The 24,862-nt window shown below is 47.8% G+C and overlaps 1 long non-coding RNA gene across 3 annotated transcripts in view; it reads right to left on the reverse strand.

The window, feature by feature from the left end:
• Positions 1-24,862, reverse strand: part of LOC110295429 — a 59,282-nt gene that overhangs the window by 20,114 nt on the left and 14,306 nt on the right. The window contains exon 1 of one of the 3 annotated variants that reach the window (XR_003836721.1): positions 6,846-7,011. The exons of the other annotated variants lie outside the window; for them this stretch is intronic. This is a non-coding gene — a long non-coding RNA (uncharacterized LOC110295429). Of the gene's footprint in view, positions 1-6,845; positions 7,012-24,862 lie in introns of those variants that run through there. 3 annotated transcript variants of the gene reach the window in all.

The raw sequence follows: 24,862 nt of genomic DNA on the forward strand, positions 1-24,862 counted from the left end.
CTGTGTAACCCTACTGTCCTAGAACTTACTCTATAGATCAGGCTGGGCTCAAACTCACAGAGATCTGCCTGCCCCTGCCTCCTGAGTGCTGCGATTAAATGTGTGCACCACACTGGATGGTCCCATGATTCTTGAATCCAGGTATTTAGAGGAAGCTGTTTCATCAGAAAGGATTGGTTTAAACTGGGAACTTTAAAAGAGATCGGGAGTGCAAATTCCAAGACCAGGTCTTGAGACACCTCGACTTTGCCCTCAGTACTTTGTTGATCTTCAGCTGCTAAGACACTGCCATGACACAAGCTTTCCGTCCTGGGGGGTGAGGGACAGGGTACCATGCCATCTGTAGTGGTTTGAATATACTTGGCCCAGGAAGTGGCACTATTAGGAGGTGTGACCTTGTTGGAGTAGGTGTGTCACTGTGGGCTTGGGCTTTAAGACCCTCATCCTAGCTCCCTGGAGATCAATCTTCTCCTGTTTGCCTTTGAAACAAGATATAGAACTCTCAGCTCTGCCTATACCATGCCTGCCTGGATGATAATGGCCTGAACCTCCCCAATTAAGTGTTGTCCTTTATAAGAGTTGCCTTGGTCGTGGTGTCTGTTCACAGCAGTAAAACCCTAACTAAGACACCATCTATGTGAGTCTAGCCTTGTATTTGAGTCCTCCAGCCTCTGTTAAGCCTTCAGGCAACTGCGGCCTGGTCAAGACAACATTCCCGGGGCTAGAGTAAAACTCAGAGAAGGAATATCTGCTTCCTACACATGGGGCCCGAGGTTCCCAGCATTTGCCCAGTCAAAAAGACAAAAATTCAAAATCGTTATTTTAAGTTCTAAATTTAAAGTTGTTTGCTATGAAGCTGTAGCTAACGAATACCGTGTATAAACGCCTAAAATTCTCAAGAAAATGAACATGGAGTCCACATACCCAGAGTCTGAATACAAAACAGAAGCTGGATCATGGAAATCTTATAGGTCACATAAGATTGCTTAAGAGTCCAGAATAAAAAAAAAAAAAAACACAGTCAACATGGAGGCTCAAAACCATCTGTGACTCCCAATTTCAGGAGACCCAACTCTTTTCTAGTCTAGCACATTCTGACATCAGATACATACTCAGTGAACAGACTTACATACAGGCAAATCGCCCATACACATTAAAAAGTATAATAGAGTACTTTTTAAAAATATCATAGCTGGACCTTATGGTACAAACCAGTAATTCCGTAAGCAGTAATTCTGCCCCAGAAGCATCAGGAGTTCAAGGCCACCCTGAGATACCCCAATGAATCTGAGAGATCAAAGGTCTTTGTGCATTCCAGAGAAACCCTGGGTTCAGTCCCCAACATGCCACACACCGAGGGTGTAGCACCGTGAGAAAGACATTGTAACATTTTCCACTGCTCATTCTAAGAGACCTCAACCAGGTCAGCTCGGAACCTCAGCCTCCTCATCTGGACCCACGGGTGTGATGATCTCCGTGTTTTCTATAAGGACTACCCGGTGCTGTGCATCCAAAGATCTACCCTCCTACAGGGGCGGTTGCTCTTTCCATCTGCAACTTTACAGCATCCCATCAGCGACCCTCAAGCACGCAAGCAGTATCCAGCCACAAGCTCCATGCCGCCATCTGCTTTCAGAGTGCCCAGCCATGGGCCAGCCCCTTTCCAGGCTCTATCTCATCCCTCCTCCCTGACGGGCTGTAAGCCAGTCATTACCATCACCAAGCCAACCTCAAATTCCTATGATGTCACATCACTAGACAGGTCTCAGCTGTCACTTCCAGGTCCTTAGAAGAGGCCACAGATACCCAGGTCACAAGTACTTCAAGGATTCTTGGCCTAAGATACAGAATTTTATCCCTTGAGTGGGCACAAGAATGAGAGAACCCAGCCACCATGCCCAGTAGCCTATCTGGCCCAGGGTCCTCTGTGTCCTTGTACTGATGTGTCTGTCCAGACAGGTCTTATCCCTCTTACAGGAGGAGGGGTAGGCAGTGGTTAGCCTCCCTAGGGAGCGGTGCAGAGCCTAGCTCAACTTTTTGACTTCTCTCAAGAGAAGTCATGTGACCTCCCAATGCATCCTCCGCCACCATGAGGGGACACGGGTGCCACCCCTTTCTTTGTCCTAACAGTAGAGCAACTGTGCCCGTGAGAAACCCACAGCCCTGCCAACCACTTCCTGCTCCCCCGAGGCAGTGAATATTTTCTTGTGCCTTCTCTTCATTGGGGTAGGAAGTGTAGACTTCAAAACAGGATTTCTCTATGTAGCCCTGGTTGTTGTGGAACTAGGTCTATAGTCCAGGCTGGTCTTGACCTCAGATATCCACCTGCCTTTACCTTCTGAGTACTGGGATCACAGGCATGTTCCAGCATCATTTACCAATAACTTCATAATCGTTGGCCTCCTGTTGTATTTCTCAGCATGTATACATGTGTGTTGCCTGCCATGCGTGAGTCACCTATATGTGGAGGCCAAAGTGGATGCTGAGTGACTTCCTGGATTGCCTGACATTCTGTTTATGGAGGCAGACTCTGTCTCTAAAGCCAGAGCCTTTGGAATCGACAGCTAGCTTGCCCTAGGGATCCAGTCTCTGCCTAGCAAGTGCTGGGATTACAGGCATCCATCTTCCAGGACTTCGTGGATTTTTATGTGGGTGCTTGGAGATCTGACTCAGGCCCTCAGCCTCGCACAGGAAGGCCTTTAGCCACCGAGCCATCTCTCCAGCCCCCTTCCTCATATAATTTTAATTATATTTAAAATTATTTTTTAAATATTTAAAAATATTTTAAAAAAAGTTCCAAAAATGTTTATTATGGATAATGTCTCAAAATTCCTAATTTAGAGCCCCAACCTTTTGTACCCCAGAATGAGGTTATATTAAAAAAGATGATGCTGTGATTAAAGCAAACTTAGGCAAGCCCTACTAAGAACTGATGGGTGCCCCATAAGAAGAGATTGGGAGGTCTAGAGAGACAACAGGTCATATTGTCCAGAGGAAGAGCCACGTGATGACCAGTAGACAAAGCCCACTCCTTCCCACCACCACCAGCAAGACTCAGGCAGTCTCACTGAGCTCTTGACTTAATTGCTTTTCTGCTGCTGACACAGAATAACTGACCAATAAACAAACAAACAAACAAACAAAGTTAAAGTTTATTTGGGCTTTTGGAACAGAAATCTCTATGTAAAGGCTGTGTACTGTTTAGTTTTTGTTTGGTTGGTTGGTTTGGTTTGGTTTGGGTCCCCTGTGGGGAATTTTCTTAACTAATGATTGGTTACTGAAGGCAGGTCCAGCCCACTGTGGGCGGTGCCACCCCTAGGCAGGTGATCCTGGGTTGTATAAAAATGCAAGCCAACCAAGCCACAGGGAGCAAGCAGGTTGTCAGCCTTCCTCCCAGGCCTCTGCTTCAGTTCCTCCCTCCCAGCTTCCTGCTTTGATGTCACTCTGGACTATGACTCAGGCACACAAGACAAATAAAGTCCTTCTGTACTAAGGCTTAATCACAGCAATAGAAACCTAACTAAGACAGACATCCCTCCTGCTACCTCCTCTCTGAAATGGACAAGGTTTATACTCCAACACCAAGGAAAAGGGAGATAGAGAAGACACAAAGAGCTATCAATCATGGTGTAATATAGACAATACAGACATGGCTGCTGCTGTTGTTTTGAGACAGGGTCTCAGGTAGCCCAGGCTAGCTGCAAACTCCCTATATAGCCAAGAATGACGTTGAACTTCTGATCCACCTGCCTTTATCTCTTTAATGCTCGGATAGCAGACAAAAGTCACCAAGCCTGATCTATGTGGTGCTGGGGATGGAACCAGGGGCTTTATGTGTGCTAGGGAAGTATTGTACCAGTGAAACTGCACATCTAGACCTGTGTGGACAATCTCAATTCTCATTATAATTGTACTGGCTTTGTTTTTATTGCCAACTTGACACAGCTAAGTGTCATCCGGGTCCAGGGATCTCAAATGAAGGACTGTCCAGATCAGACAGGCCTATGGCCATGTCCATGGGACGTTGCCTTGATGAACGATTCATGTAGGAGGGCTGAGCCCACAGTGGTGGTTGGTGCCATTCCTTGGTGGTGGTAAGAAAGGGAAGACAGAGCAAAGCAGTTAGCAGCCATCTTCCATGGTTCCTGCTTCTGCTCCTGCTGGAGTCCCTGCTCTCACTTCTTCAGAAAGGGCCTGTGACCTGGATGTATAAGCCAGACACACCCTTTCCTCTCCATGTTGCTCTGATTTATCCCAGCAACAGAGAAGCAAAAACCGGGACTGTACTCTTCTAGTTTATAGACAGCCAAACTAAAACCCAAAGAAGTTCCATTGGCCCACCCCACCCCAAGGTCCTACATCTGGGAAGTAACAAAACTCAGTGAACTAAGCTAATAAACACTTCCTTTAAAAAATAAAGACTGGGGTAGGGAGGAAGGGCTGCAGAGTGTCAAGGGCAAGGTGGAGGTGGGGGGCACACACACTCCGAATTCTTCCCCAAGTGCCATAGTAACACACTTGAGCCTATCTTGGTGCTGACAGTGTAGAGGGTGTCTGCCGCAAAGCTCGTGAACTGTGCCTCTGTCCCGGAAATTCCCTGTGTACCTCCTGAAACAGGCCCAAGTTCTCTTTCTTTGATGAAAGCAGCCCCCAAGGTCACAGTCAAGACCCGCCACCCCCAACAGGAACCTCTAAGAGGGCAATGGGACAGCCTAGCTTCCAGCCCAGACTTGAGTTCCACTCTCTGTTCTTTGGCCTGGGGGGGCGGCCTCCAAGGATACCACTGAAGCCCCTGGGTTCCAGCTTCTGGCTGGACTCAGCTTATTTGAAGTATTGCTAGTGATGAGAAGGCAGGAGGGTAGGTTAAACAGAGGCAGAGCTGAGCATCCATGCCTTGCCCTCTTCCTTGAGGGGCTGTGAGCCACCAGAACTCCATACCGGGCAGCCCAGCATCTGTGGACCCATCTCATATGGATATCCAAACATCGTACTCTCAAGCCCCTGACATCCAAAGGTGAGGGGACCCCACCATTGCTAGCTTTGTGGTGGTTTTGCCCCCCCTCCCTGAAAAGCACCCTTATATTATGTCCATCCATGATGAATGGATAATGGGAAGGGATTGTTTCGTGTCTCCAGTGTATGTCATAATAAGTTAGAATTGCAGCTACAAAGGAAAGATGCTGAAGATGGACCCATCTTGCATGCTAGGTAAGCACTCTACCACTGAGCCACATCCTGACTCATTGCATTGAGTTTTCATTGAAACGGAGTCTCAAGGAACCCAGACTCACCTTGAATCCACTATATAGTAGCTGAGGATGACCTTGAATTTCTAACTCTCTTGCCTCCACCTCTCCAGGGCTGGGGCTACTGGTACAGGCAGTGCTGGAGATTGAACTCGGGGCTTCACACAAGGGAGGAAAGCTCTTTCCACACCAAGTGACAGCTCCAACTGCAGGGTCCCTTTAGGTATCGCCTCCATTATGTCTTTTTGGTACAAGCAGGTCCTGGGATCCATACAAATTCAAGGGGGAGGGACACAGACTCCAGAACTTGATAGATGGAACCAGAAGTTCCATGCAGAGAAGCATTCTGGGAATTCCTGCCACTGTTCTTGAGACCACCAAGTTCACTTCCTGTGCCTGGTCTGGTAACTCAGTAGGAGTCATGAAAGTGGGACTCTTAGCTCAGCTTAGCTTCCACTGCACTTCTGGGTCTAACCTAGATCTCCCACAGCTCTGGCAATAGGCAGTCCAACCTACAGCCTAGCCTGAGTCTACTCATTGCCCCAACCAACTTGACATTTCTCTATAACTCACAGGGAAGTTCATATATCCCATTGTATTCAGTGTTCTTTGCCTGTCCATCAAGCTGAAGTTCAGAGGAGTTGAGCAACTTTCTTCATGTCACACAGCACACTTGGATAGTAAAAAAGTTTAACCCATGCCCAGAGGTCCTGTCTGATAGTTTTCTTTTCTGTTTCAACCATTAATACTTTTTAGGGAAAACACTTCAGCTCTTCTCTGATCCACATCTCCAAGCTAGCTGGAGAAGCCAGAGAAATACCCCAGTTTCTCGACCACTCCCCACCCCTCAACTGGCAAATGGAAGCTGGGACTTGCTCTCATTCCAGGTCTTTCTTTCAAGTGCGCACTGTGGGCAATAACGGGTTAATCCGCCGCTGCGCCCTGAGAACCTGCCGAACCTCACTAGAGATATAATTACAGAGAATCACTGCTCTGGCCTTCTGGGAAGGGTTGTCAGAAGTAGGTAAACAATGTCCTGTGGTCTCTTCACCCTGTGGGCTGATTAACTCTTGGGAAGAATGTTCCCCAGTGGCTGAGGTGAGTGAGCTGCTTCATCAACAGCCCAAACTCCCTCTTGTTGGGATTCCAAAGTCTCCCCAGGGGCCCTTCCCACCCCCCACGTCCCCCACCCCTGCCCAGAGTCAAGCCTGTCCCGGGTACATCTCCCTCACAGAGTGGCCAATGCCCCTGCTGGAAGGCTGATGAGACCCCATCCAGTTGCTAAGAGTTAACCACCCACTACAGAGTTCCTGGGTAGGAACCAGCCAGGCAAGCCTGATTTATTACCTTTTAAAGTCTCCCTTGTCTTCCCATTAGCCTTTCTTCGACTTTCTCTAATCTCACATCTCCTTCTCCCTACTTAAACGCTGAAGCCCTGAGCTGGGTGTTTTCCCACTCGCCCTGAGGTCTGAGCTTGAGAGACATTTTCTTAGCCGTGCTTATCTCTCGCCTAGCATCTCTCCGCTCCAGTCCCTCCAGCCGCCAATCTGGACTTCTGAGAACCGAACAGAGGCCCTGGGGGTACTTGCTTAAACTGACCTCTGGATTGGGTGACTCATCACCCTTGAGAACCCAAGTCGGTCCTTTCATTCTGAACAATTCCGGCAGGTCTGTGGCTTCTACAGCTGGCCACACTGCTCCCACAAGCAAGTATCTCCTCAGCTTGACATTGCTCCAGATCAGAATCTTGACTCCTGGAATCCCCAGGTCCCAGGTGATAATGTCTCCCAATAGTTGCTAAAGATCCCAGGCTGGCGAGTCCTGACCCTGGGACTTCTTTGATCTGTGTGACCTGGGGTAAATGACTCAACCTGTCTGTTTTTAGTCTACTGATCAGTTAAATAAAGACCAGCCCAGCCCTGTGTCCTTGGTGGTGGAGGTAAGGCTGGAATGACTTTCAACTGTGGATCAAGAGTTCTACATAGAGAAAGGTTCTTGGGAGCCAGGTGTGGTGACTCATACCTGTAAGTCCCAGGGCTTGAGAGGTAGAGGAGGGAGGATCAGGAGTTTAAGGGCAGCCTGGGCTACATGAAACCCACTCTCAAAAAAAAAAAAAAAAAAAAAAAAGGCAGGGTATGGAGGATGCTAACAGACCTCTCTAATACCAGTATTAGGAGGCAGAGATAGGTGGATCTCTGCGCGTTCAAGACCAGTCCGGTCTACATGGTGAGAACCTGTCTCAAAGCAACAAGCAAAATGAACCCTGTTTGCCAACCCACAACCAGGTGGGAACCTCTGTACTGCACTTCACTGTCCCTAGTTCAAGCCACCAGGTAATTTGCCATCTGTACTGTCCTTTAAGTTTTTTTATTTTTTAAATATATGGATGAGTGGGGGGTGGGGTGGAGGGAAGAGTCTGTATACATGAATGAAGACACCCAAGAAGCCAGAGGCATCAGATCCCCTGGAAATGGAGTTGTGGCCACACTAAGGTGGGTGCTGGGAATTGAACTTGGGTTCTGTGTTAGAGCAGGCAGGCTCTGCCACCTTTAATGCACTGCGGTGCTGGGGAATCAAACCAGAGTTTCATACCTGCTAGGCAAGCACCCTCCCTACGTACTGAAGAGCATCCCTAGCCTTCATTGTATATTTGAGTGGCATGTATTTGAACACTACTATGTGCTTGGCTAGGTATTATATAAATATGGGGGATCCAAAGGAGAGCCACACAAGGGCTGGGTGTGGTGACCTCACACCTGTAATCTCAGCACTTGGGAGACAGAGGCAGAGAGGGTCTCAAGTTCAAGGCCAACCTGGGCTACATAGTTCCAGAACAGGCAGGACGACATGGAGAACTCTGTCTTGAGATAACAACAAGGAATTTGTCTCTAAGACCAATATTAATTGGGACCCAATAGAAAGGTCTTGACCTCATAGAACCTCAGGGAGGAATCACAGGTACAGTCTGACAAGGGTCTATCTCTGGTCAACTCTCCAAAGGGAAGGCGTGCTTGAGAAGGTATGCGATGAAGGGTTCTTACCTTGCTTGAGGTCAGGAGCTATGAGCTGAGATCCAATGGAGGAACCAGAGTCACTCAAGGAGAGGAGACCCTTTGGACACCACCCTCAGCCCTGGGGCAGACAGACTTCCTCCCTAAAGCCGGTAAAGGAAAGAAAGTACATCTCGCATTTGTCAGCTACTGCTACGAAACAAGCATCCAGGAAAACTTAGCGCTCTCAACCTGAAGCCACTGCTTATTATGTTTGCTGACTGGGCTGAGCTCAGCAAGACTCTTCTCTCAGCTAATAGGTACAGGTTGGGCTCCATTCTGTGTCCTGAGGCCCAAGTCACAGCTGTGGAGTAAAGAGACTTGCCGCCAATGCCAGCCACCTGAATCGATGCCCCAAGATCCACACATACAAATAAATAGATTAAAAAAAATAAATCAATGTAATTTTAAAAATATATAGTGGTAGAAACACAAAGAGGACAAATGGTTGTGCGCCTCGTCTCTTATAACCTGGGCTGGGAACCACTCTGCTGCCCAGCTTCAATTGGCCGTAGCAGATCACATGATCAACCTTGACCGGAAACATCCGGGAGAACAAGGCACCGGAGCGTGGATCGTTTTTTTTTTTTTTTTTGGAAGCCAACAGTTCAGTCATCAAAAGATGGACGTCAAAGTGTGTGGGTGGAGACAGAGAAATGAGATATTGATCCGGAGAAGAAGGAAATAAGGTTCTGCAGGGTCTTCTAAGTCTAATAACTACTGTTTTTAATAGCACTGGGGTGGTGGAAGATAGTGGCAGATGATGGTTAAATCCCTGGCTGCTTTGAAGAAACTGATGAGAGAGGTTGGGAATCCCACCTGTGTGGGTTCTAAGCCTGATTGAGGGTGTGTGTGTGAGCTCACAGCTGTGTCTGCCTCCCAGTTTCCGTGGCTGGCTCTTCACTGAGGAATGAACGGGACACCCTAAATCTGTCTTTCAGCACCCCCAGAAAGGCATCTATTGGAACCCATATAATCCAGTCCCTTGTGTCACCTTACGAACTCTCTGCACACTCACATCTTTTTCCAGCCTGGAGAGGAGAGAGAGACGTCTCTATGTTCTGTCAATTAATTTCACTCCCAAGAGGTGTCTCCTTCGTTGTCATAATCACCAATTTGGAAGGATGGCCTCCAAACAAACACCCTGCAGTTTCAAGCAAGCCCAAGATGTCCTCCAAGCCCCGCTCCCACCCAGAGGGCCAAAGCTTTGGCCTTGGTTCCTGAGTGCTGAGGACCTGGGAAGAGCGTCTGGCTGGCTTTGCTCATTGTATCAGAATAGATGAGTCTGAAGCCAGCTATTTCAACTCAGAACCCAGAGCTCATTTTCCTTCCAGTCTGTCCCTCTGCCTTGACCATGAAATTCCAATCAATAAGTCTAAGGGGTGTGCTTGTCTGCCAGAACTCTTGCCCAGGTGGGAGACAACCATACTCAGAGCAGGCGGGTTCAGAAACACAACTGAATCCCGTGAGTCTCCCGCAGGCATCACCTCCCGACCCGTCTTGGCTGGAAACATTCCTGACAGTCCCTGGCTTCCCTCTGTGGAGAGAAACATCCATCTTAAGGCTAATCAGCCAGAAAAACCTGCTTTCCAGCTGAGTCTCACTGCTTCCCACCGAGACACAGGAAGACTGGCACTTTGAGCGGTCTGAACAACCAGGGATAAGTACAGCTTCGTATTCTTTCTCCATGTGGCACATCCAACTAGATGCCTCTGCTTTGTCCTGGTCAGGGATAAACAGGGGTAGGAAATAGATGTGGTGTTCAGGCCTGAGAAGTCAGGCAGGCCAGGCCAGGCCAGCAGGAATGGAAAGCTACAAGCTAAAGTGACCTCTCCCGGACACTTCTCTTTGTCAGTCCTTCTGAATGAAAGGGGGAAGATTTACTGCCAGGGTCAGCTGGCAGTATTTCACAGCCATTGCAAATGGATTTGAGACAGTAGGGTAGTTGGCTGTGCTGGCCACAGAGGGGCCATAGAAGGCTCATTTTTTAAGGAAACCCATCCAACATCACGGATGCAGTAAAGCAGAGTTCTTGGCCGAGGGGGAAAAAAAAGAGGAAGAAGGATTGCACTGGAAACTTCAGAGGCCAACGCTATTAAACACATGGCCAAATTGCTGAGGGTTTTAAGATGTAAAATGTTCTCAGTAGCTCTCGGTCAGCCTGGGCTTTCTGTCCATTTAGCAAGATCTGTTTGCAGCGCAGGCAGAAGTCCCGAGGTCTGGTTGATGGGGCACCACATTTATTATTAATGAAGTTAGAGGAAGAAAATCCTAGCTCAGATCTGAGTAAGGCCACACAGTTACTGTTTAGGTAGCAGATATTTGTAATTAGCTACAGCAGCTGTTTGGAGCTACCCTCTACCCCTAGCCCACCTGCACTGTCCAACTCAGTCTCTTTTTAAGATAAAGCTGAGTCCTGTGGGGTGTGGTGGCTTATACCTGCAATCTCAGCATCAGGGGGCAAAGGCAGGATTGCCGAGAGTTCAAAGCCAGCTGGGAATTCAGAGTGGGGTCTGTCTGTAAATGTTGACACAAAGAAAAAAGAAGAAAGAAAGAAAGAAAGAAAGAAAGAAAGAAAGAAAGAAAGAAAGAAAGAAAGAAAGAAAGAAAGAAAGGAAGAAAGAAAGAAAGAAAGGAAGAAAGAAAGAAAGGAAGAAAGAAAGAAAGAAAGAAAAGGAAGGGAGGGAGGAAGGAAGGAAAGAAAGAACACCTTAGTTATTGAATCAAAACGAATAATTAAAAGACATCTGTAAATAAATTGAAGATTTAAAAAAAATGGGGGAAATAGAGATGATTCAGTCAGTTGGGTTCAGATGCCCAGACAGGAACACCTGTGTACTACCCCAGCATGGGGAAGGCTGAAAGGGCTGGATCCTGTAGCTCATTGGGCTTAATTGAGTTTAACAGACTCAATGAACTTCAAGTTCTATGAGAGACCCTTCCTCAAAAACCAAAGTGGAGCTGGATGTGGTGGCACTGAATGTGGTGGCACTCAAGATTAATCCTAGCACTCAAGACAGAGGCAGACAGATCTCTATGGGCTCAAGGGGAGGCTGGTCTCTGAAGTGAACCCCTGTTCCTGTTCTGTTATTCTTTAAACAACAACTGCAGCAGCAGCAGTAACCAGTGAAGAGCAAATGAGAGAAGACACCCAACATCGACCTCTAATTTCCAGAGGCACACAGGCACGCACGCGCAAGCTCGTGCCCACACTAACAAGTCTGTATACCTCACGCACAACACACCAGGTGCACTTAAGAGAAAAATTATTTCTAAAAGGTTAATAAAAGTAAACCAAGGCATGGTGGCCAACACTTTTAATCCCAGCACTCAAGAAGAGACAGAGGCCAGCAGATCTCTCTCTATGGGTTCGAGGGCAGTCTGGTCTACAGAGTGAGATACAGGACCAGCTGCATCAAGTGACTTTGTTTCAAAAACATAAACAAGCAAGCAACAATAACAATAAAAGTACCATAAAAACAAGAGAGGAATCATATATGTGTATGTGTGAGAGAGAGAGTGTGTGTGTGTGTGTATCCTTTGGCATGAAAAACCTACTTCAGATAACAGAAAAAAATGGATAGGCTTGTAGCTCAGTAGAGTGCACAACCAAGGCTCCAGGCTCAGTTCCCAGCACTGCTAGCCAAATAAATGAATAGAATAAAAGAAGAAAATGCCACCTGCAGCCCTAGCCACCCCCTGCCCTGCTGAAGTCAGCCTTCACCCCACTTGGCTCTAGTAATTCTGAGGACTGGGCACCACCTCCGGCGGGCTGAGAATAACTCCCACAGGCTTCTCTCTGGTTGGGCTCCGTGCTCTCTCTTTCTGCTGTACAAACAGGCCATTAATACCTTGGGAAGAGGTGCAGACACGCCTCCCCTGAAGAAAGCAAGCCCCTGCCAGCTCCCCTCTACTTTAATTCTGCTGTTAACACTCCTCAGGGCGCAGGGATAAGGAATAAATCCCCTCCTTCAGGAGGCAGAGCTGAGGGGGCAATGTGGTTTGTCTCCCGCTTGGCCATTGCTGGAGCCTCCCAGTTGCTCTCGCTGAGGGGTGGGGATTGGGCGGGGGGGGGGGGGGGGGGGGGGGGGGGTTTAAAAAAAAAAAAGGAAAAAAAAAAAAAAAAAAAAAAAAAAAAAAAAAAAAAAAGAAAGAAAGAAAAGAAAAACTTGTTTCCCTAAGGCGGTTTCCGGTTTATAAATATCGTCACTTTAGATTCCCCCAAATGGACTGAGATACCGCTGGGGCCTGGCTGGGAGCAGGGGAGTTGGCTTTTGATTTTTGCAGGACCTGTGACAGGCAGGGACTGGTAGGAGCAGGGAGCCAGATCTGCAGGGTCTCTACAGTTAGAAATTGACGGTGAGGGTCTCACAAGCCTCAGATACTGTATGGGCAGGCCAGATACAGGGAGACGATATACGCTTATTTATATACTTATTTGTTAATTTGTCCATTCGTCCGTTTAAAAAACTTTTTTTTTCTTTCTTTTTTCTTTTTTTGTTTTTTTTTTTCTTTTTTTAGATTTACTTAATGTCTATAGGTGTCTTGCCTACAGGTGTTTCTGTGTTCCTTGGGTGTGCCTGGTGCCCGAGGTCGGAAGAAGGTTGTTGAGTCCCTTGGAACCAACTTAGAGATGGTTGTGAGCCACCATGTGGGTCCTGGGGATTGGGCCCTCCGGAGGAACAGCCAGTGTTCTGGTGCTGGTGCTGGTTCCAGTGAGGTGGCTGGTGCCACCTCAGCAGCCCCTTTGTTTTATTTTGTGAAGCAAGGTTTCCTGTGGTTCAGGCTGGACTCGAACTTACTATGTAGTTAAAGATGGCTTTCAGCTTCTCATCCTCTTGCCTGCTGGGATTACAAGAGCGGACCTGTTTTATGCAGTTTTGGGGATCAGCCTTAGTATGAAATCAGCTACGCGTTCAAGCTTTCTCTTTTTATTACTACTACTACTACTACTACTATTACTGTTGTTTATTTAAGCAAACTTTTTCTGAATTTTCCCAGGCTGGTCTTGAACTCCTGATCCTCTTTGCCACCCAAGTGTTGAATAGGCCTTGCCACCAGCCCCAGCTTGTACATTTATTTTTTTAATGTTATACTTCTTAACTTCCATCTTGGTGGTGGCTTTAGATTTAGTCTCACTGTGTTCCCCCAATCACCAAGGAACTGGCTGAGTAGCTCAGGGTTGCCTACAGAAAACAGAGGCACTTCACAGATGACACTGTAAGGAGACAGATGACCAGAGCGAATATGACTTGGACTCCTGGTAATCTCTTACCTTTTTTTCTTTTTCTTTTTCTTTTTTTTTTTTTCTGGTGGGGAGAGGTGGGGCAGATTGAGACAAGGTGCCTCTGTGTAGCCCTGGATGTCCTAAAACTCACCCTGTAGACCAGGCTGGCCTCTGTGTAGCCCTGGCTATCCTAGAACTCACCCTGTAGACCAAGCTGGCCTTGAACCCAGAGATCTGCCTGCCTCTGAGTACTGGGACTAAAGGCGTGGGCTACCACCAACTAGCTTGGTTTTGTTTGTTTGTTTGTTTTCAAATTTCAGTTAATATAAGGAAACAGAAAACAGAAATGTGTATTTGGGAATGTAACTCAGAGGCAGAGGGCTTACTGACCTCCAGAGCACCTGGCAGAAGGGTTGTGGGGAAGCAGGGCGATGCCAGAGACAGGTGTAGATGCTTTGCCTACATCTAGGCTGGGACCACTCTAAGAACAAAGGCAAGACTTGGGGCATAGGGAGTGGATGCTATCAGGGTATTTCATACAGTTTCACAACTGTTATCTTCCAGGTTGCCTGGGATACCTGTGACCCTGTCGCTTCAAAGCATCGGCCTCCTCATTTGAACACAGGCACTGAGGGATCTCAGATAAAATGATAACCTGTTCCATTTTTGCATCGCAGCAACTCACCCGGGACAGGTACCAATGAGCCAAGACCTGCCATGAGGTGAGTACATGATTACTAATGTCCAATGGCTGGCAGACAGTTCACTCTCCCAATCACTCCACTTTTCCTTATTGAAAACACTGCATTAAAAAAAAAAAACTGAGCCCAATGGCTATAGGTTAAAGCTTGATCCCTGGCACCTGTAAAAAGCACCTGTCTGTAATCCAACACTGGGGAAGGGCATAGGTATGGGGGTCCCTGAGGCTTACTGGCTAGCTAGCATAGCAAAATCTGTGAACTCCAGGTTCAGTGAGAGAGACTCTGTCTCAGAAAATAAGGCGAGGCAGAGGGCTGGCAGGATGGCTCAGTGAGGCCAACCAGTAAGGGTGCTTGCTACCAAGGCTGAGGACATGAGTTTGATCCCTGGGACACCCATGGGGGAGAGAGAGAGAGAGAGAGAGAGAGAGAGAGAGAGAGAGAGAGAGAGAGAGAGAGAGAGCCAAGATCTGACTCCTACAAGTTGTCCTCTGACTTCTACAGGCACACACACACACACACACACACCCCCCAAATGAAGAAGTAAATAAATAAATCAGGGAGAGGAGAGGTTTAAAAGGAAAAAAAAAGTGCGGAATGACTAAGGAGGATCCTAATGTTGACCTTTGACCTCCAGGTGTACACGTGCACATATACACAGAGTATCGAGGCACCATAGCATATACCTGAAATCCCTGCACTGAGGAGGCCAAGGCATTTGAGGCTAGCCTGAGCTACATATTGAGACCTGGACTTAAAAAGGGTTGTAAGGGAGACGGGGAGGAAGGGAGGAGAGAGAAAAGTCAGGGAGGGTGCTTGGGATATGACTCAGTGGTGGAGAATTTGTCCTTTTCTGAAAAGGGCCCTGGTTCCTTCTCCATCATGGAAATAAACAGGAGAATGAAGCCAGCGCTTGCAAGGCCATAAGCTGTTCCTCGGGGAGCCTCTCTTCTGCTCTCTGGGACCTTCAGCCCCCTGAGGCCACCCCAATAACTCTGAAGCCCCGCCCATCTACCTGTAGGTGTTTTGACACTTTCACTCCTTCTAATTTCTAGTGGTCCCTTAAACCAGGCTCCCAAGGCCCCCTGCTGCTGCTCCCTGGATGTTTAAAGAGTTATCTCTCCTAGAAAGTGAGGGTTGAGGTCGGTCCTGGGGGCCATTTCCAACCCTCGGTGCAGAGACCGGCATTCCACTAAGTGCTGAGTTTGGTTGTGAAGAAGGCTTAGCCAGACCCCAGCCTTTGTGAAGGGATTACCCAGAGCTAAGGCAGGACTTGTCTACAGATCCTTTGAGGCAAAAAAGCTCTGAAAAGGTGTTTGGGGGTGGTGTTGAGGGAGTTGGGGAGACTAAGCTAGCTTCTTGTGGAAAGAGAAATTTAAAGATTCAGGGGAAAAGACACGATACTCAGAACTCACTCTGGGTGGGTACAGCTGAGGTGGAATTTTTATATTACATTTTGTTTTGAAGGCAGGATCTTAAAGCTAGGCGTATAGGTGTGCATTATTACCATGGGCTGGTATATACCAGATACGAGCTGGATCTGAAGCTTTATTTTCAATTCTGTGTGTGTGCATTTGCCCATGTGTGTGGGTTCTGGTGCCTAAGGAGGCCAGAGACATGAAAAGTCCCTGAACTGGGGTTAGCGATGGTCGTGTGTGGGCCATCTCTTTGGGGTGCTGGGTATTGAACTTAGGTTGTTGCAAGAGCAGCAAGTTCCGCCTCTCTAGCTCCTGGTTTGGCTTATTTGGGGTTTGTCCGGGACTGGGTTTGTAGCCCAGGCCAGCCTTGAACTTGCTATGTAGCTAAGGATGACCTCCCACTTTTTAACCTTCTGAGGTCAGAGTTTACGGGTATGGCCACCAGATCTAACTTGCGTGGTTCTTCAAATGTTACCCAGGGCTTCCTGCCTGCTAGGTAATGCTCTCTATAAACTGAGCTACATCTCCAGCCTTGTTTCTGTAGTAGATAGATAGATAGATAGATATAGATGGATAGATATAGATATGTATTGTATTATTTTCCAGTGCTAGATGAAGTTATAAAAACATCACTGGAAATACCCAGGGGGGGGGGCCCACCCATTCAGAGGAGAAGGGGAGGGGGAACGAGGAGGGGGACAGTGAGTGGAATATAAAGTGAATAAGTAAAATAACAACAACAACAACAATAATAAATAAATTTAAAAGGACATTCTTCAACTAAGCTATACTCTTAGCCTAATTTTCTCCCTTTTCTTGCTTTGCAGGGGAAGGAGGCTGTGTGTGTGTGTGTGTTTGTGTCAATCCTATTCCTAATTTTTTAAGATCTATTTTTATTATTTTCTTTTAAAAAATGATTTATTTTTATGTGCACTGGTGCCTTTGCCTGCCTGTGTGTCTGTGTGAGGAGTGTTGAATTCCCTAGATGGAGCTGGTGTTCGAGACAGTTGTGAGCTGCCATGTGGGTGCTGGGAATCAAACCCCCAATATTCTGGAAGAGCAGATGGTGCTCTTAAACATTGAGACATCTCCCCAGGACCTGATATCTCTCTCTCTCTCTCTCTCTCTCTCTCTCTCTCTCTCTCTCTCTCTCTCTCTCTGTGTGTGTGTGTGGGGGGGTGTCTGCATGTAGCTATGTACATAAGAGTCTGAGGCCCCAGAGGTACCAGAGCCCCCTGGAGCTGGAGTTACAGGCAGTTATGAGTCATCTGATGCAGGTGCTGAGAACCAAACCCAGGGCTTTTGAGAGCAGTAAACAACACCCTTAACCATTAAGCTGTATCTACAGCTTCTTGCTATCTCTGTAGTTACTCCCTGGGTCTTTTCTCTATCTCTCTCCCGACCCCAGCATACATTAAGCACTCTCTATCAGAATCCTATGACCTCAAAAACTGTAGGAGAGCCAGAGATAAGTGTCTCTCTCTCCCCTTGTCCTGGAGTCAGTGCCCCTATTAGTTTTCAAGTCTCGATGTTTGATTTCGAGTCTAACTGATGTCTTTTCGACATCCCGACCCCCCACCCCCAGGCCTGTCTGCCCATATCTTCTCCAGCCCAATGGATAAGAAGGAGCCCACTGTCAGATCCATCTAGGAGAAAGAACTCTGGAGTGAAGGGCCATTCCACAGGTTTAGACTGTCCCTGGGAAGCAGGGCCAGCAGCTATGGACCCAGGAGAAACCTCCAGTGACCAGGACAGAGCAATTCAAGATTCCGGGGTCCTGAGGGCCTCCTGCCTCCCAGCACAGCTGGGTGTGGCTGTCTACACCCCCCCCAGGAGGCCACTCACTATGGTTACTCTGCTCTTATTCAATCATCTTCAATCATCATAGGAGCCTTCGATGCCTGCCCAATACTCTGGGTCATTGGGGTTCCTATGGCCTCTGGTCCCCAACTGGGGGCTGGGGAAGGGGCTGTAAGGATGGTGAAGGATGAGAAAGGAAGATGGGATGATGGAAGGTAAGATTCAGGGAGCAGGGAAAAGAGAGAAAGAGGGCAGAAAGGGAGAGAGAGAGAGAGAGAGACAGACAGACAGACAGACAGACAGACAGAGACACCAGCAGACAACCAGAAAGGCTAGGAGAGACCTGGGCCAAGAAAGGAGAGAGATGGAGAAAAGGGAGAGAGAAATGGACAGGCAAGTCAACCAAGGAAGGAGGCTGGTGGGAAGGGAGCACTTAGAGGGAAACGTAGGAGCAGGGGCAGGGGCAGGGGCAGGGGGCAAATGAGCAGCCAGATACAGACCTCTCACACTCTGGATGTAGGTGTAAGATCATATAGTAGAGGGTAAACCCCTCCATTAAAGCACAGTTGAGCTTCCCAAACATGGGCTCCTGAAGCAGCCTCTAGCTCTGGTAGACACAGCTTCCAAAACCATCAAGAGCATCTAATGGCAGCAACTTATAAAGGGGTGGATGACTCTGGAGACAGTGAGAGAGGTTTCCAGATAGCTCCAAGTTGGCCTTGGGGTGGAGGGTCAGAGAGCATGGGCATGACCTCCAGAGGGGTGGGGGAAGGGAGGGAAGGGGAGGCCAGTTTTCCTTTGTGGTTTCCCTCCTCACTCTGAAGTTGTTCTTCTCCCCTAGTGCAGGAAACACTGCTTGGCGCCCTTGCATGGCTCAGAAGAAGGCTCTCCCCTAGTTTTCTCCCAGAGTGCACTTGACCAGAAAGAGAGTTGGATACCCAACTTCCCGAGGCATGCCCTTTTAGAGTGATGGGGTGAAGTGTTGGAGAGACAGCCCTTACCCCATTCAAACTACTCTTGTACCTCAAGAAAGTATTTTATTTATTTATTTGCTTTCTTTTCTTTTTTCTTTTCTTTTTTTTTTTTTTCAAGACAGGGTTTCTCTGCGTAGCCCTGGCTGTCTTAGAATTCACTCTGTAGACCAGGCTGAACTCGAACTCAGAAATCTGCCTGCCTCTGCCTCCCAAGTGCTGGGATTAAAGGTATGCACTACCACTGCCCTGCACATTTTACGTGGGGGGGAGGGTGCTTCAGCACATCTGTGGAACTCAGAAGATGACTTTGAAGAACAAATTCTTTCCTTCCACCTTTACGGGGTCCTAGGGATTGAATTCGGGCTGTCTGGCTTGTGTGGCAAGCCGCTTCATCTTTTGAGCCATCCCACAGGTCCAAGAAGGGTATTTTTTTTTAATTATATTATTTATTTTGTGCATGTGTGCACACATGTAGGACACATGGAGCGGTCAGAGGACAATCCCAGGAGTTAGTTCTTTCCTTCCAACGTGTGAGTCCCAAAGAAGACACATGGGACATCAGGTTCGACTGTAAATGTCTTTAACCGGCTTCCAAGAAAGGTATTTTAAATGAGACTCTTTAATGGTAGCAAGAAAAAGATTCTTACATTATTTCTTCTTCCTCTGTCTCTATCTCTGTCTCTCTCTCTCTCTCTCTCTCTCTCACCCCTTCCCTCTTTCTCTCAAATACTTATATTTGCTTTGCTTTCATAAACAGCTGATAGTTTGTTTTAAAAGAACACAGAGAGAGGGAGGGGTGCCTACAGGGCAAAGAGAGAGAGAGGTGGAGTGTGAGTGTATGAGCGAGCGTGCATTCAGGCCTCACTAGCAAGTAATAAACAAGGACCTGCTTCAGGTACAGACAGCTGGGAGGGGGATAGGGAGGAATGCGAAAGCAGATTTACACCTGTCCTCACAGTTACCATGAGGACGCTTAAGGGCTCTAGAAATGACCCTTGGTGCCGACTTGTCTGGAAGCCATCAGCCTGAGTTTTGAAGCAGGAATCTTCAAGTGGGCAGGAGGGTAAGCTCGGGCCCCACCCCCATCCCCCATGCCCCAGGCCTGCCCCCCTCCCTCATGAGGTTCCACAGAGCTGAACCTCCCACAAGGCAAGGTAGTCCAGTCGCCTATCCAGCCCTCTCCTTTTCTCTCAGTTGATAGCAGCACCGGTTTTCACTCCTGCTGAGGGCTGGGCTCTGGGCAGGATTAGCAGCCGGCTCCTAAACCACCCTTGTCTTCCCTCAGGAGCTCTGTCTGGCCCCAGTCCAGCCAGCTCCTTCCCCTACCATCAGCCACCCTGGCCCACTGTCCAGACAGATGAGTGACTGACAATACGCAGACCTCCCTGGAATCCTGCTTCTGGTCACCACACAACACTGGCCTGCAGGAGCCGGAGCCCAGGCAGAGCTGCCCTGCCTGAAACTTGTTACCACCTCTCAGAGGCTGTTGAAAGCCCCACTCAGCTGAGCCCTTCAGGATGGGGACCCTGGAGCCAGGGCACTCAGAAGGGATGTTTGACACCTGCCCTGGGGACTCTGAGTCCCTGACTCTCTGCCCCTGGCCCCATAGAGGTCTAGGAGGGTTGAAAGTGGGTAGATTACAAACTGTCCAGATACCAGAGAGGACATGGTGGGGAGACCTAATACTTTGCAGGGATCAGAAGAGGATGCTGGCCCAGCCTCCATTGCCTTATTGGTAAGATGAGGAGGTGGCAGAAAGACCACGTTGTGTGTACTATGAATGTTTCAGCTGCTCAGAGCATTAAAAAAAGTGTGTGTGTAAAAAGTGTGTGTTGTTCAGAACATTTACATATATACATATATATACATATGCAAATACATAAACATATATATGCATGCTCTGTTTTGTGTGTGTGTGTATGTCCGTGCACATATCACATGTGTAAGTGACTGCCTGTAGAAGCCGGAGAGGGCATAAGATCCCTTGGAGCTGAATATACAAGCAGCTATGAGCTGGTCTTTGTAGGTGCTGGGATCTGAATTTGGGTCCCCTGGAAGAGTAGTCATTGCTCTCAACCATTGACCCATCTCTCTAGCCTCCTACACACCTTTAAATAACCTACTCATTTTATCAAAACACATCATGGTTGACCAAGAAAGCTTTGGGTGACTCTCCCTAGATATCTGTGGCAGGTTAGCTTCCAAGACTGAGATAGCAAAGTCTCCAAGTTTTCATAGGAACTAGAATTGGTATTTTGATACTAGATTAAAACCCAGGGTCTTTGGAATTCTATGTGTGCCTTCTGCCACTGACGGCACTCGGAGCTTCTGCATGTGGCCTCTAGCTGACTTAAGTAACCTAATAACGTATAAGTCAGCTGATCTCAACCTATGGGTTGTGACCCCTTTCAAGGGGGTCCCCTAAGACCATCAGAAAACACAGGTATTTACATTATGATCCAAAACAGTAGCAAAAGTACAGTTGTGAAGTGGCAATGGCAATAATTTTATGGTTGTGGAGTTACCACAGCACGAGGAACTGTATTCAAGGGTCACAGTATACAGAAGGTTGGGAATGGCTGGTACAAACGCAACGAACATGACAGCTGTTACAGTGTGCTGTTGGGGGGTAAGAAGGAGATAAACTCTTTTCTTAAAACGATGTATTTATTTTATGTATATGAGTACATCATTGCTGTCTTCAGACACACTAGAAGAGGGCATCGGAGGCCGGGCATGGTGGTTCACACCTTTAATCCCAGCACTTGGGAGGCAGAAGCAGGCAGATCTCTGATTTGAGGCCAGCCTGGCCTACAGAGGGAGTTTCAGGACAGCCAGGGCTACACAGAGAAACTCTGTCTCCGGGGGGAAAAAAAAAAAAAAAAGGAGAGGGCATCAGATCCCATTACAGATGGTTGAAAACTACCTTGTGGCTGCTGGGAATTGAACTCTGGAAGAGCAGTCAGTGCTCTTAACCTCTGAGTCATCTCTCCAGCCCTGAGATAAACTCTTGACGCTCACTGGGCACGCAGTTGTTTGTCCAAGCTTTCCCATACACCACACACCATGGCAGACCCGGAACATAGGAGAGCCAGGCATACAGCTATTCAAACCCAACAGCTTTCCAGGGGGAGAAAGAAACCAGGGAAGGCAAAAAAGGAAGCCACAGACACGGGAGGCTAAATCTGACCTGTGGCTCTGATCATGAGGGAGGTCAGACTATGTGAGGAGAGGCACAAAGATGAACTTCATCACCAACATCAGAAGGATGGGCCGGGAAAGCCAAGTATCTTCCTCTAAAGCTCACCTGCCCAGGAAGCAAGTGGAGCTTTAGGGGTGTGATGGCGCCTATGTGTTTCAGGGTGTTTTACTAGTAAGGTGGTGGTGTTCTGTGTTCGGATTTAGATTTTTCTAGGCTCTGAGCTTGTTTGAACTTCAGAATCCCAGCTTGAGCCTTGAGCTGTCTTGTCTCCACCATTCCTGCAAATGCCTCTCTGCCTTTTCCAGACACAGTGTGGGCAGAGTTGAAGATCTCTGAGGATGCTTTATTTACTTATGTAATAGGTCCTGCTGAAATAGGGTCTTACTCTGTAGCCTTGGCCCACCTGGAGCTTGAGATCCTTCTGCCTCCGCCTTCTACACACAAGGATGACAAGCATAGAGCACCATGTTAACTAGAATAATTTTTAAAGGCATTATAATAAGATGTTAAGTAAGAGAACAAAACAGAAGAAAAATAGAGAGGCTGCAGGTATGACGACTTTGGAAGCAGAAGAAGGACCATGCATTTGAAGCCATTCTGAGCTATATAAGAAAGTTCCTGACCACCTTGGACTACAGAGTAAGACAACTCAGCCCCTCTGTCCCCTGACCCCTTTGGCAAGATGTTTTCTTTTTGCTGACCCATAGAGGTGCATGCCTTTAATTCCAACACTTGAGAGGCAGAAGCAGGCAGATCTCTGAGTTCGAGGCCAGCCTGGTCTACAGAATGAGTTCCAGGGCAGCCAGGGTTACACAGACAAACCCTGTCTCTAAATAAATAAATTTATACAAATATGATGCCATATATGGAAACGTCTCCCCCAACCTCAGGTGTTGGGAGCACATTGAAAATATGATCTAAAAGAAAAAAAATTACTTCTAAACAGGCTGATGCAGGAGGGTCACAGGTTCGATGCCGGTCAGTCTGGGCTACATGCTGAATTCCATTCTACCCTGAGCTACAGAATGAGGCTGGGACTTCAAATAAGTACAAACCAAACCTAACCTAAACAAATTGTCTTTGGGTTATGTATACAACACGTGAATAAATTTTGTTTTTAGACCAGGGTGCCATCCACAAAATATCTCATTATTATATAAAATCAAATATCCTTAAATCTAAAAAAGAAAGCCGGGCGTGGTGGCGCACGCCTTTAATCCCAGCACTCGGGAGGCAGAGGCAGGCGGATTTCTGAGTTCAAGGCCAGCCTGGTCTACAAAGTGAGTTCCAGGACAGCCAGGGCTACACAGAGAAACCCTGTCTCGAAAAACAAAAAAAAAAAAAAAAAAATCAAAAAAAGAAAAAGAAAGAAAAGAAAGGAAGGGATGGAAAGAAGGAAGACAGAAAAGCTAAGCAATTCTAGGGGTTTAACACACCCAAGGGCTGGGGGTGTAGCTCAGTTAGCAGAGGATCTGTTTGGCAAGGACAAAGCTCTGTTTCCAACCTCCAGAACCACAGAATTGTGCTGTGGCGGGACACACCTATAATCCCAGCACCCCAGAGGTAGAAGCAGGAGGATCAAGAGTTCAAGACCATCCATCCTCTGCTGTATATGGAGTTCCAGGCCAGCCTGAGAAACAGGAGACTGTCTCAAAACAAGAAGCAAAACAGCAAAACCTAATTCCTGAACACTAACTATATGCCCCAAGTTAGGCTTGTAGTTGAGACTCCTTGCCATGTAGCCTGTAGCAGGGGCCACTTTGTTCTGTTTCTGAAAGGTAATCGAGGCTTACAGAGAAAGATCAATGGACTCATTCAGGAGTTCTGGGCTCTAGGCCCCGCTCTTTGAAGGAGGTATACCAGAACCTTGTTAGAGTCCATGGCTGCAAGGGTCTGCAGAAGCATAAGTCATATTGGAGCTCACAGGCATGCAGAGTCAACCATGTCTACTCTGGAATGTTAGCCCCTCGCAGCTAACTGGCAATAAATAGTTGTGGGTCCCACCTAGGGGACACTAGAATCACAGAGGTTGGTGTGTACCATTCTAAGTGTGGAAGGGGAGACGTGTTCAGTGTGCCCCTTCAAGATGTGGCTTACCCCAGAAGCAAGTGTAATCCTCTGGGAAGCAATCACAAGAGGCTCCAGTCCTGAACCTCATCTACACACTGCACTCAGGTCACCAGCCAGCCCCTCCCAGTCCTGCCCTCTTACATAGGTGCAGGGAAACCAAAGTTCCAAGCAGTTGGCTTTGTAAGCCTAACAGAGGCAGCCTGCAGCCTACAGAGCCTTTTGGGAGTGAGGGGAGCCTCTAGTGAGAGGCAGGACTCTACCCCTATTGCTGCACAAGCACCTTGAAGCTTTGAGCCACACCATCAAAGGAAAAAAAAAAAAAAGGACCTGGTTCAGGCTGTAGTCTGAGAGCAGGGTTGCCTCTACAACCCGGGTAGGGGTGGGTGGGTTTGATAGGTATCTAAGCACATCCCGGGAGAGGCAGTTTACCTGGATGTTTGGAGGAAGTGGGGAAGAGAGAGAGAGACAGAGACAGAGAGACAGAGACAGACAGAGAGACAGACTGGTTCCTTATCTAAAGGAGGTAAGGCAGTAAGAGAATTCTGGGGACACTCTTGTTGGTCCTAAGCATTTGCTATCAGGCTAAGGCAGGAGCACACCTGTGTCTTAAGTTCCCTAAGAAGCCAGTGGCAGGAGGAAGGGCACAGCTAGCCAGTGGGATTTCCAGCCTTTCCTCTTTTGCTGTGGGACTCCAGGGAAAAAAAAAAGAATCCCAGTGCTCTGAGCTCATTGGAGGTTTGTGACGAGTGTTTCACTTTCCTCCTTCCCGGGATGCCCGCTTCAGGCTGGAATGCCCAAATCTCCACTGAAGCAATTGTTCAAGGAGCTTGTCAAGTGGGAACTCGGTAGGCCTCAGTAAATACTGAGCTGTGTATAGGTCGTAAATTCTTAAGGGAGAGGACAGTGTTAGCAAATGTCTTCAAAATCTTTCATTATTTCCCAGGGCTTTGGAATCTCAGATCTGGACCTCAGATCCGGATGGCCCAAGAAGGAAGAGTTCTATCTAGTGACATATAGCAGTCTCTGACCTCCAAAGTTGGGGGTGGAGGCCGCATTCCTACAGGTCCCTCTCAGTCACGGGGCTCAGACCATCCCCAGCATCTCGAATCCCCAGATGCCTCCAGCCTAAGGCTATGGCTCACAAGACCCTCGATCAATCCAGTCCGGGGGGGGGGGG

Source organism: Mus caroli, chromosome 5 (assembly GCF_900094665.2).
Source record: "Mus caroli chromosome 5, CAROLI_EIJ_v1.1, whole genome shotgun sequence".
NCBI lineage: Eukaryota > Metazoa > Chordata > Mammalia > Rodentia > Muridae > Mus > Mus caroli.